General features: G+C 37.1%; 1 long non-coding RNA gene across 1 annotated transcript in view; it reads left to right on the top strand.

The window, feature by feature from the left end:
* Positions 1 to 377: 377 nt before the first annotated feature.
* LOC145672829 (uncharacterized) overlaps positions 378 to 12,777 on the top strand; it is a 29,977-nt gene continuing 17,577 nt past the window's right edge. The window contains exon 1 of the long non-coding RNA XR_014128684.1: positions 378 to 446. This is a non-coding gene — a long non-coding RNA (uncharacterized LOC145672829). The remainder of the gene's footprint in view (positions 447 to 12,777) is intronic.

Below are 12,777 nucleotides of genomic sequence, written 5' to 3'. Positions count from 1 at the left end.
ACGACCGTTACAATATGGTTTTTGCATTAGCATCTATTCTTTGTATTTTTTAAAATTAAGTTTTTACTTAAATGTCATTACCGTAACGCGTCCTCACTAACAAGTTGTCAAAATACATAACTGTTTGTGTCACTTTCCAATATTTTATTTTTTTAAATAATCGACACATTCAAGAGAATATACATTGCTCCTCATTATTCCGATGAATAAAATATTCCACCTTCAATTCTATTTATTTTATTGTTTCTAAAATCTATGTCTCCAGCTTAGTATGTCATTACCGCAGAAAGTTGATAATTGAATTATTTAGCAACTTGGAACTGGCAGCATTGAAGAAGTAACAATTGAAGAACGATTTAACATCCTAGTTGTGTGTGATGTACGCGACAGTTTATGTGTAATGTATATTACTGAAGATTTATTGTGCTTCAAACTTCTACGTTTGGGTGAGTATATTTATTCAACGTCATTACCACAACGTGTGTTTTGTTTTAAGGACTTTTGTAATCATAAACCTTTTTACAAAGTTGCATTATGCTGCGATGTATTATGTTTGTCCAACTTACCTCATGACCGTCATTTAACAATGAACAATGGCAATAGTGATTTATTGTGGTTCTGTCATTACCGCAACATACATTTCTGTTGCGGTAATGACATAGAAGTGCGATGATGGCTATTGAAGTACATGAACGTGTTTCTACTGTATAACATAATTATTTATGGTATGCTTTTTCTTAATAAAATATACAAATTTTGCAGATCACATCTTTATACTAGAGCGAAGTAAGCTACTAGGATTTATGCTATTTAAACTGCCAATTACGGCGTGTATGAATTAACTAGGAATTTGACAACAAGTCCTAGATTCAGTAACAGTACCAAAATTAAATAGGCGATGCGGGAATGCGGCGTAGGATCGACACTGCGTAGCATCGAAACTGCGTACGATCGAAAAATTCAGCTCAAAACCTGTTTCGATCCTACGCAGTTTCGATCCTACGCAGTTTCGACGCTACGCAGTTTCGACCGTACGCAGTTTCGATCCTACGCAGTTGCCCTGAAATAATTTAAGTTTTAATCATGCGCTCAAAAAATATATATTTTTTCTCTCTCTTTAATTTGTTTAACCTGTGCAGCTATAAATTAGGGTTATATTCATGGACTCCACACGACCTAAACTGCGTAGGATCGAAACTGCGTACGGTCGAAACTGCGTAGGATCGAAACTGCGTAGCGTCGAAACTGCGTACGATCGAAACTGCGTAGGATCGAAACTCCGTACGGTCGAAACTGCGTAGCGTCGAAACTGCGTACGGTCGAAACTGCGTAGCGTCGAAATTGCGTAGGATCGAAACTGCGTAGGATCCACACTGCAGGTAGGATGGACAAGTTACAGGCGTATGGATTGAGAATCAATTATGATTTGTAATGATGACTATGTCAGAAGTGTAATACTAACTTTGAAACAGCTTCGACGGAATATAATGTAAAATAGTTATGTAATATGAAGAATTTAAAGTAATGAAGAATATGATGTATGATGAATATTGAAGGATAAGAATAATAATAATGTTTAACGAATATTTCGATTGTAAAGATATTATTTCTAAAGGCTGTCAGAAAGTTAGAGAAACAAAAGTCAGATAAAGATTCATATGCTCTTCTGTGTGCACTTGTCTGCGTAATATGAATGAAAATTTATATGATTTTATGTACAGCTTAACGACCTAATCACCAGTTATTCATATGTATGTCAACAACGTTACAATATTGTACTTCGCTTTGGGAGTTTCTCATTTGTACACTGAACCTTTAAATCGATTTATAATTGGAACACGTACCCGTGGGAGTAGGAGCATTTCAATGTATTCCGTTACATTTCACAAAAATATTTTTAACCGTAAAAGATTCGAAATTAAACTACTATTCAAATAGAGAATAAAATTACGAAAGTTTACAATTATTACTGGAAATCAATGCTCTCATCCATTTTGAACATTTTAAAAGAACATAGTTTCTAATGTATTGAAATTTCATTTCTTATGAATAGTTTGAAACGTTGTAAATAGTTGTAAAGAACCTGCAGAAAATTCATCAAAATCCTCCTACAATGGGGAAGCCGTGTTAGACATGGAGTTAGTGGATGCAGATGGTGGCATTGGAAAAGTCCGGGTCTCCCGAGCACAGTGGTGATATCAGAAACCGGGCCCCAGCCATGAGGCTCCAGAAAAATGGGGTCCCGAAGTTTTGGGCGCGGGTTCTTTCTATACGCCTATTAAACATGGAATTGTATGTTTGTGGTGAAGTTGGAAATGTTCGGGTCGTCTGAGCACAGTGTTAACGTCAGAAATTGGGCCCTTGTCTCAAACGTCCAAAAATGGTGTCCCGAAATTTTGAGCTTGGCTTCATTCTATTTTTCTTTTAAGCATGGAGTTATTGGATATATATTGTGGTGTTGGAAAGCTCCGGGACCTGAGACTCCAGAAATGAGATCCCAAAAGTTTGGGTTGAGGTCAGGCCCGTAGCCAGCCTCCAAATTTAGGGGGGGCTAAATGTAAATTAGGGTGGGCACACACACACACACACAGAGACAGACATTATATATATATATATATATATATATATATATATATATATATATAATGTCTGTCTCCGTGTATGATGATGAGTAATTTCTTATGCTCTTAAAACTAAAACTACAGCGTGAAGGAATTATTATTAAAATTTTCCCCTATAGCGTTAGTACAACTGTACCTGAAAGCTAGAATACTATGTGTTTCCTTTTTATTTATTTATTATGGCAACAATTTTTTTCCGTTTTCTCATCTTCTAGGAAATAAAAAAATATTTTTTTAAAAGATAGTTGGCCGAACGAACCAATCATTAAAATTTCCAAAGAATTAGTACAGGAAATACGTTTTTTAATTTTTGATCGACTAAAAAAATATTTGTGAAACTTGAAGAAATGACATGTAGAGAGTAATGACATTTAATACTACCTTCAAGGAGATTCTACAGAGAAGGGTCTCAAAATCTTAAATCAATATTTTGAAATGCATGTGGCCTAAACAAATATATGCATATTGGAAAAATGAAATTAACATCTTACCTGTATTATTATTTACATCTCCTTAAATATGAAACTTTATATTTCTTCAAATATCACGCGCTTTATTTTACACTTGTACTTCTAAACATTTTTTGATCAGTTTTTTATGGTGATGTTCGAAAGAAATAATGATTTGTTTATGGGTTTTTGCTATCTACAAATTTATAAATTTCGTAAGATTAAGAAACACGAACACAACACGCATATATACATTCCTCATGTTGGCACACTATAGTAGAAACAAGTTGAACATTTGAACAATCACTAACAACACAATCACAGTATAAGTCTCCTTGTTTTGGATGCTGCCAATCTTAGAATAATTGAGTCCAGATCGAGGTTTCTGGTGATGTCCTTGTTGTAACTCAACAAAACAAGATAGGCACGGTGCAGTTAATGTACAACCCCTTTTTAGAAAATGCCCTAACAAAGAAGGAATTTCTCTCACCTGAAGTAGTCCTATATAACAGTTGACCGGCTTCAGGGTAGAAATTTAGTAAAGAAAATATTCAAATTTACAAACGTATAATTTCTAATTGCTCTCTTTTTACTAACTGAAAAAATACTTTTGGCATAAAAGCCATGAGTTCCATTTTATCACAACACATTTCAATTTTTAGACGTCGTGGATCCCATAGGCAGGTCACGCGGAACCCCGGGGTCCGCGGACTCTAGTTTGAGAACCACTGCTCTAGACTCTTTGGAACATACTATTAACAATCATTTAGGAGGATTGCTACTAAAGTCATGTTTAAGTAAAAGTAATCTGTTATGTTTTGGTACTCGAGCATTCAAATATGAAATAACTCCAAAAAAGTTCCCTGTTCTAGCGCAGTTACCTTCTTTCTCGAAACGAAATTCATAAGAGAAGTAACAGTTCATTAAATTTTCTTTGTATAGTACAGTTCATATCAAAATATACATGAAATTCTTCTTTACATTGTACAAATAAGAATTCCAGATCAGTTGCTTTCGTAGGTACTAAAAAAGTTTAAGTTAAGAGTTAATGATTTAAACAGCTATTTACTTATTTCTATTGAAGATATCTCTTCTTCAAAATGAAACTACATTAACAAATTGTTACTTTTGTGGGCTACCTCGTAGTCTCGTGGGTACAGCGCTTGCCTTCGGCGCGTCTGGCTTCGGGTTCAAACCGTACTGGGAGTCCTCGGAGTCAAACCGATAGTGATTTGGATGTTACTTTAAGCTATAAGTCCCGTGTCTATATAGCCTCCTTGCTGAAGAGAGACGCTAAACTCCCCAACGCACCCTGTTTTAATTCAAAGGTCAAATTTCAAATTTATAAAGAATTATACATATTATCATCCAATAAGGTTATATTTTTAATTGAAAATTCTGTTTTTCGTATAAGTGCAGCTACTACCTCCGTTTAGTCCGCTGCATTTTTTGTTTACATACCAGAAAACTGCAAGGTATTCTTTTACAAAATAGTAACTTTGGATGATTACGCTTACGTCTGATGATCTGCATGAACATTTGATTCTGGCACCAAAGATTGGCAACAATTATTAAATTATTTTAATATAAGTATCTAATAATTCATCCCCGATAAAGATTAAGTGAATCGAACTTATCTTTAGCTTAAAGATATATTAACAATATTGCTTACATATTCCAAGTTATTTAACAAATAATCAAATTGCTGCTACACTACAATTCTCATTCTTCAATTCAACTTCGGTGCATCTTCAGAAACCAGCATCGATCAACTTTCAATTACAACCATGTTCAACTCAACAGAACAAGAGTAAATACAATTCAGAAAAGGATACTTTTCTTACTCCGTTATCACGTGACAAAACGTAGTCAAAATCGCCTGTGTGATTTAGAGCGAGAGTTGCGACCCCCCTTTGAGGGATACTGTCAATCTCTCGCATATTGACCGAAAGCCAATGACTCACAGCAAAAGGATGTTTTCAGTTGCAAATTCCAAAAAAGGACAGGAAAAAGTGAACACAAATTCATGTTTGCCGATAGAATAACCATAAATTATTTTCCTCCTGCAGCGAGGGTCGTTTGCACATGAAGCTTTAAAACAGTCTCACGCTCAAAGAAATATTAGCAATTCAAAGAAGCGTAGCGTATAAATAGGCCAATACTTTAAATGAGGATAATAAAAGTAAATTTTAATTTAGCACTCTAAAGTACATTTGGAAATACAATTTCTTCCAACATTTCAGTCAGTGTTCGAATTAAACTTTCGAACGAGAGGGTGATGTTTATGTATTGTTGCTGTAAATGTAGAAGGCGAAAATTTATCACAGACAGGGATACTTCTGTGATACGAGCCGGATATAAATTTTTACCGCAGGGGAATTTCCCCGGCATTCCCCGTTAATTCGAACTATGATTTTAGTAAGGGGGCTGCAAAAAATTTAGGGGGGGCTGAGCCCGCCCTAGCCCCCCCCTGACTACGGGCCTGGTTGAGGTCTCTTTTATTTGCCTATTTAACATGGTGTTGTACTATAGTGTTAGCGTTTGAAAGGTCAGGGTCGATTAACGAAAGCGGTAATGTCAGAAATCGGGCCCTGGCCTCGAAGCTCCAGAAAATGTGGTTCCGAAATGTTGGGCTCGAGTCCACTCTATTTCTCGTTTAAGCAAGGAGTTGTTGCATACAGATGGTGACGTTGGAAAGATCCGATTCCCCTCAGCACAGTGGTGGTCAGGAACCGGGTCCCCACCATGGGGTCCCAGAAATGCAGTCCCAATGTTTTGGGCATGAGCCCCTTCTATACGCCTATTCAGGGGTGTAGCCAGCAGGTTTGTGTAGGAGGGGCCCGCCGTTTGTGAGGGGGGCCAGCTACAATGTACAAAGCCAAAAAAAACTGTTGCTGCTAGTGTTTTTGAGGCCTGAAAGAAAGGAAAATTTTGGTTTCCTTCTGGAAGACTAAAAACAATATTTTAGCTTATTATTATTATTATCCATAAATTATTTTCAAGATAGTTTTTATTATGCTTAATCAAGAACTACTGCCCGGGACCAAACGCTATACTTTTGTGCATAACTATAAAGGTAACCAAGAAAGTTCTGTCCCTTTTCGTGGAGGTCTGTGTTCAATTGGACCTCACATTGTGAGTTGAATGCGAGTGGAGATAAGGCGAACGTCAGTTGTTGGTGTGGGTGTATCCAACATACTACCTGGTTATGGCAATTCAGAAACACCGTGAACTTGCGTAAAGACAGAGGGAACATGGGACATCCACAGAGCGTCATAAGAGCATGTATGCTGAACGACTTCAAATGGAAGTCAAACGCCCCTGTAGCGGGACAGAAGATACGCCAGGTCTTTGGTGAGGGTGTCGTGACGACGCGGACATTGCAGGGATGGTTTAATAAGTTAAAGAACGATGACGAAACACCCGAAAACACCACGTGCCAGAAGACCAACACATGTACAAAGAGGAACTGGGACTACAATTCAGTATGTGGTGAAACTATTCGGAAGCACATCCATCAACTTGTAAAGCACTACAAGTTGGGTCGATGGGTCTCATATTTTGACTCCGGGCCAGAAGGCAACGCGGCAATCGCCTGTGTTTATTTACTGTTTCGGAGCCATTTCTGGGCAGGGTGTTGACATGTGATAAAAAGTGGGTCCTATACGAAGCTCCACGGCGCCGTCATCATTGGTTAGCATCCCATGAACCGATTTCAAAACAGCAGAAACCAGCACTGTACCAGGACAAGGTCCTTCTGTGTGTTTGGTGCATCATGCATCGGGAACTGCTACCAGCTGGTCAGTGTACCAATGCAACTGTGTACTTTCAGCAGTTGAGCTGTGATCAACAAAAACTCAAAACTCTGAAGCCATCACTTCTGAATTGCAAATGGGTCCTCGTTTACGGGACAACGCTAAGTCCCACGTGGCTAGGATGACTCAGGTTACCATTTTCCGCCTTGGATGGGAAACAATATTGCAACCACTATATTCCCCGGGTATTGCACCGTCCGATTATCACCTGTTCCATTCTTTGGACAATCACCTTAGAGGACGCCAGTTCAACTCCCTAGTAAAAGTCCAAAATGCACCTGATACTTTCTTCGTTTCACGGCCCACCAAGTTCTACCGCGATGGATTCCATGGCCTTCCAGAACGTTTTCAGAAGGTCGTCGATGCTGATGGGGACTATTTTTGATCTTCCAGGTTAGGTGACATATCGATGTTCGAAGGTGGTAGGTGAAAAAGCAACAAAACTTTTCTTGGATCCCTTTATATTTAAATTTAAGACCTTGTATACAGAACCTATCTACACAAGATTGATTTTCTTTGAAATTTCACTTAATTTCTTTATGGTTTCCTGACAAAAATATTTATTTATTATTCGTGACTTAAAAAAACAGATAATTATTTTATTACACTGAGTAGAAATAAAAGAGAGCGAATGAAATCCAAATTGAATAAAAGGATTGTTTCTCACCTAATTTTCCATCCTCTATGTCTTTTAAAAACACTCGTTAAGGCATATAAAAATATACTGTACTTACAAATCAGTTTAGTACCTTTATTTTATGGCTGTATTTGTAGTACCTTGGTAAGACGTTTGTCTTCAAACTGTCAAATATAAATCGCAGTAAATTGTGTAATCAGGTGTCACAAAAATATCCTATTTTTCGATCGGTATAAGGAAGAGATACTATACTATTTTTCGATCGGTATGGAAAAACAATATTTCTCCATACTATTTTACCATAAATTATTAATTGTCAATAAACGTTGTTACTTTTAAATGAATGAAGCGAGATAATTTTACTATGATGTTTTAAAAGCTGGTCATTTGGGGGGGCCAGGAAACCATTTGGGGGGCCTGGCCCCGATGGGCCCCCTTTTGGCTACACCCCTGCGCCTATTAAACATGAATTGTTGTACGAAGGTGAAAAACTTGTAACTTCCTAAGAAAAAAAAAACTTGTATCTTCCTTATAATTATTAGATAATAATCTCAGCTCCTAAACACGTATAAAAGATACCGAAGTTATATTTCAGCAAAAAACAATTACCATAAAACATCTCTTTGCATGTGTAATGACTGAAATGTATTATACTTTGCTTCCCTCCCAAATAAATAAATAAATAAATAAATAAATAAACGATTACAGTCGATAAGCGTAAATCTGGCAGAACCTATTTTCCGAAATCACGCAGATTGTTTATTGCTTGTTCGAGATTGTCCACATTACATTTTCGGTCGCGATTGTCCACATCACATTTTCGGTTTTTCATTGTATGTAATTAACTATACCATAACAGAAATTCCCGCTACGAACAAATTACACGTTAGGTACCGTATACGCCTATGTGTCTCGTCTCGAGGACTTCTGGGCCGCAGTGGCTTAGTGGCAGAGGGTTCACACATGATGCGGGGCCCCATGGTTCTATACCAACTTGCGCAAAGTGGGGTTTGTGGTGAACAAACACCGTGTGTGAGGGTTTTCTCGGAGTTTCCCTTTCCCACAACTCTTTCATTTCACCATTCAACTTATTCTCATAATCTGCGTCTCCTTTAGTCTACCCAGGATGACAGTCGGACATAAAACTTAAAGATTGCATTTTCATTTTCACATTTGGAGACCCTGTATCTGTGTTCCTTGAGTGCCCCAAATGCTAAATAATAATGGGTTGGAAGGCCCATGAAGTTTAGTACCTGGTACACCCATTATCTCAACTTGCCCAAAAAGTTAAGGGCTCACGTTAAGTTAACGCCCCAAAACTTTGGTTTTCACACCTTATTAACTATATTGGCCCAAAAGATTAAATTTGTTAGCTCATCGATCTTTATCTCGACTAGCCCAGAAAGTTGGGAGGCTCTGGTGAAGTTAGCCCCCAAATTTTCGGCGCCTATATCACATTAACTATGGGAGAACGAAAGCTGAAATTTGGTAGCCTATCCCTCCCGTAGACAGTACTATGTAGGCCATTCATTCTCTGGACCAGCCCAGAAACTTGGGGGGGGGGGGCTCACGTTAAATTTTGGCGGTGTACGTGACTCACTACTGGATTTACGGGCTACTGACTTCTGGTTCCTTCTCCTACGCTGTGCTCGTTATCAGCTCTGTAAACCATCTTGGATGAACTGACCTGTAGTATATAAAGGACTCAATGGGAGGGGTTACAAACCCCCCTCTTCGGTACGCCACTGCCTAGGTATATGACATATTTAAACGGGATGTGTTGAGTAATAGAAACGATCTTCTCGCAAACTCTCTCTAGTGCATTTTCTATTTACAAATTGTGGTTAGGTCATTATTAGGTAAGTAAATGTAGGCTCAGAAATATGTCTCCATCATGAGACATAACAAAATTGAACGGAACTTTATTCGGCAGGCCTGTACACGGCATTGAACCAGAAAACAGAAAGCCAGCATCAATATCGAATGGTAATATTTAAACTAAACACATGTGAGCAATGACATTCATTTATGAAATATTAGCTGAAATGCCCGGTGTGCACAGGGAAATATAGTTATAGGAAGGTCTCAAGGTATACTTGAACTTAATTTCTCCTTCCTGAAATATTTTATTTTTGACAAAGTTTAAACCACTCCCCATTGAACCCCGCCCTAGGATCCGCACCCAATAAAATTAAATATAGGCCTACTACAGTCTTTTCCAGACTATTATGTCCTTGATGAATTTACCTAGAAGGAACTCATATATTAAGTTTAATCTTCCTAACATAAGTGTCTCGACAGATATTCTCCCGAGTTCGATCTGCGGTGGGGTAGATCCACGTAGAGTCGCTGCTGAAAGAGAAAGTATTCTATACATCACCCCACCTCGTAAGATATTATAATTTTTCATTACTTCTTACCCCCTTTTCCGTTTTTAACCTTTTCCTTCCCCTCTTTCTCCCCTCCCCGCAAGATGCGCACCAAAAAGTCTATATAGTCTACGTTTTCTTCCAGACTAAGATATCTTTAATAAAGTTAGTAGAAAGGAGCTTATATATCAAGTTTCATCAACGCCTTAACCTTTGACCTTGAATATCTCAAAATACCCCCTCTTCAATTTATTTTAAAAAAAAAACATTTTTTAAGTCCAATATAGTAGCACCGACATGACAAATATAAAGATGGCACACCAGCGGCATCGTACAAAAAATATTTATCCACATCGCTGCATCACCGAAAATCACGAAAAAAGCACTTTAATGCATCTTAAGTACCATTTACTCTTATAAGCTTGAAAATTAATTTTACTAACAAGGGATGTATCTGGACTCGGACGGAAGAATCTAAATGAAACCATGTAGGTTATATAAATTATTGGACACAAAAATCGTGGGGTCAGCCATTCCCACGTAAAAGTCTGTGTTTGTCGACAGGCGGCATCTTTGTGTTCGGATATGGGGTGAACTATTCATCTTGATACGCCTTTATAACTTTTATGCGAATAGATATATAACGCTGGGATTTTGCACATACAAATATCAGCAGGGTGACATTTTCTGGCATACTCTTCAATACCACCAAATTAACAGTGTTGCCAACCCATCACAAAGTTATTTTTTTAATGGCACTACGTCAGGTTATTATAAATTTCAAATCTACATTCAAAGCAAAAACAAACCAAACCAAACTTGTTGTTCATTATTGCAAACCGAGGACGCTACAGCATCACCAATATTCAGGAACGTGAAAATTTTGGAGGCCTCTACAATACTAATAACTGAAGTAAGACGGACAGAACAGTTGCAAGGAATTGAAAATTGCATTTCCAAGGACTATTTCGGAAAAAAAATAGTGCTTAGATACGTACCATGTCTAATTACGTAGATTCTTTTTAAAGGTTGTGAGGATCATAATACTGTTTACAGCAATTTGATAATTCAAACCGTTCTGGACGTATAATAATTATTGTTAAAGTTACCAATATTTCCTAAAATAACGTAGTCCTAGTTGCGAGAAATTTTGAAAATGACATTTTTCTTCCCGATCAAAATGTAATGTTGAAAAGCCTGTCAATAATTTTCAAAATGTACAAAGTATTCCTCTCACACACAAATTCCACATAAAAGTTGTGCAATTCATATTTCCTTTTCTCATTTAAAAAAGCATTACATTCACCACATTAATAAAATATTGTTCACAAAACCAGTCAATTAAAAAAATAAAAAAATTTACAATATAATTAACCATATTTGCAGTGTAAAAAAACATATTTACAATATTTACCATAGCCAATTATATTCGGCATCATTGCTCATAATTAGCGATGCGCACGAGACGAGTCGAGACAGGATTTTCCTTACAATATTCGAGTCGAGACACGGTTCTTCTAATAGAGAAATATACATTTTTCGAGTCGAGACATCACTTTTACAGCACATTTTCGAGACGAGACAGCCACAAATCTTGTCTCGTGCGCATCCCTACTCATAATTCAAATACGTATTAAAGTAAAATAAATTGAAATGTCCCTTAATTTTTTAAAAAAATCCACATAAAATATACATTCACTAACATAATGAAAATGGCAATTTAACATTTCAATTGTTAGACTTCAAAGCAGCAAAAGCAATTTTCTTTTGGGTGAATTTAGGCACCCCAAGTTTTGTAAACACGTTTCTTGCAAACATGTGTTTTAGCTCCCCTGGATCCTATGACCAAGGGGAGAACCTCAAATCGCTTGTTATCATGGACCTAATGTTTAAGTCTTTCATACTTAGTTATTTTCTCTTCTTTTGCCCTTACATCCATGTCATTTCCTTCAAACGTAATGATAATGTCAATTACATACTAACACAGTTATTCTCAACAATTAGGTGTTGTTTCAATTGTACATTCTCAATATCAAACTCTAGCTCTTTACCCGTCTGATAGCCTCTTAACGCGCAATGTCTTTCAATAATTTGAACAATCTGGTTATGCCTGACTATACGTCTGTTGGCATGATAAGTGATTTGGAGATACGCTCAATTTTTTGAAATTTTTAGAACCCCACTTCCTCCCCCTCTTCCCCATCGAATTTCCAAAAACCCTTCACAGATGTTTCCAAAAAATGTATTGCGTTGTAAAGTTCTTTAAGTGGGGGAAGAGATCGAAGGTGTCCCGTATTATCATGGAAACAAAAAAGGCAGGCTTTATATATTATATATATTATGAAGTAGTATATGAAGGAAATTGCGACGTATATTGTAATGTATGAATGAAAAAGGATATTAAAGTAATTTTTATATAGGGGAAAGTGGGGTAGAAATGGGTAACTAAGGTTTGATGTGTTGCCAAAGTCAAGATTGGCAACAAAATGTAATGATGATCAGAACAATTACTCTTGACTTATAATTCGTGAATACTACAAAAATGTGATAGGTTCTGTCTATTGTTTTGCATATATGTTTTTCACAAAAAAGCAAATCACCCGGAAGTACCCTAATGGTGGGGTAAGACCAGGTGTACATGCTAATCGGGTTTCACCCCACATGTATCGTGTATGAAAAACGTGGCATCGCTAAACTAATACAATTTTATAGCTTATTTTATGTATGTATTAGTATGTTCATTTGTGTTACGTAAGTCCTCATGAAATGTGCAACAAGGAGTAATAATTACCTATTCAGTCACTAACAATCATTGCAATCCCGTCGACCACTGGAAGAAAAACTACAGTAAACACGATACAAGACGCTGACGGTTGTAGCAGCGGG

Source organism: Thermobia domestica, chromosome 16, assembly GCF_964235325.1.
Source record: "Thermobia domestica chromosome 16, izTheDome1.hap1.1, whole genome shotgun sequence".
NCBI classification, from domain to species: domain Eukaryota; kingdom Metazoa; phylum Arthropoda; class Insecta; order Zygentoma; family Lepismatidae; genus Thermobia; species Thermobia domestica.
This window is presented reverse-complemented; position numbering and strand designations above follow the sequence as displayed.